Source organism: Halyomorpha halys, unplaced genomic scaffold (genome assembly GCF_000696795.3).
Source record: "Halyomorpha halys isolate HHAL.00 unplaced genomic scaffold, Hhal_1.1 Scaffold612.1, whole genome shotgun sequence".
Taxonomy (NCBI): Eukaryota; Metazoa; Arthropoda; class Insecta; order Hemiptera; family Pentatomidae; genus Halyomorpha; species Halyomorpha halys.
Window position 1 is genome coordinate 465,525 of NW_027114055.1, and position 1,113 is coordinate 466,637.

Genomic DNA, 1,113 nt, shown 5'->3' on the forward strand with positions numbered 1-1,113 from the left:
TCAGTTGTGACTTTCTCTCATCATGGAAACTCTCTGACTGTACTATTTTTACCAAGATTTTCTCAGCTGTATCAATCTCTAGGTCTGTCAATCCACTCTTGAAGCGTAAATCCTTTTGTGTTCTGGAATTCCTAATAAATCTCAGGACCCAGGTTACCATCCTCTTGATTTGACTATAAGAACTAAAATATCTTAAAAACCACGATCCTTTTAACTGTTCCCTGACAAAATTACTAACAACTCCCTTCATTTTCTCTCTTGCTACCTCTTCTTCATTTACTTCATATGTTGAAGCTGGCCATAAATTCTCCTCTTTCCGCAACCAGTTTGGTCCCTCCCACCAATGGGACTGTAGCAAGGAACCTGGTGAGCAGCCACGAGAAGGGAGGTCAGCTGGGTTCATGTAACCAGGCACATTTCTCCAATCGTTGATGTTGATTAACTCTGATATTCTTGACTAGGTTCCTTACAAATACTGACAGCTGCTCATTATTCTTGATCCAACTTAGAGCCGTCGTCGAATCCGCCCAGAAACAACAGTTAATTTCAGCCATGTCCATTGCTTCTCTAATAGAATGTGCTAAACGTCCACCAATACAACAAGCCAACAACTCCTATCTTGTTATGGTTATCTGCTTCAAAGGAGCCACTCTAGCCTTTGCATGGAGAAGATGTATCTCAACAACATTCTTATATTCTCTTCTCAAAAATACTGCTGCTGCATATGAAGATCCAATTCAAGATCCAAGGCTCCAATTCACTCCAAATACCACACGACAATGCCTCATTACCTTCACCTTCTTACAAGTAGAGTCCTCCCACCATAGGAATCTGAGGAAGTCACGGTCCTTTTCATTTACTAATATCAGCAAAAACACCTTTTTAATATCAGATACCACACCTATTTTTTTTTCCCGAAATCGCAACAATATAGCCGGGATTAATTCTAAAAGGTTGGGTCCCTTCTCTAGATAATTATTTAATGATAACATCCCCTTTTGTTCACACGATGCATCAAATACGGGTCTCACTTTTGTCAATGAAGCAGTTTTGAACACTCCTCGATGAGGCAGTTTTGAACACTCCTCGATGAGGCAGTTTTGAACACTCCTC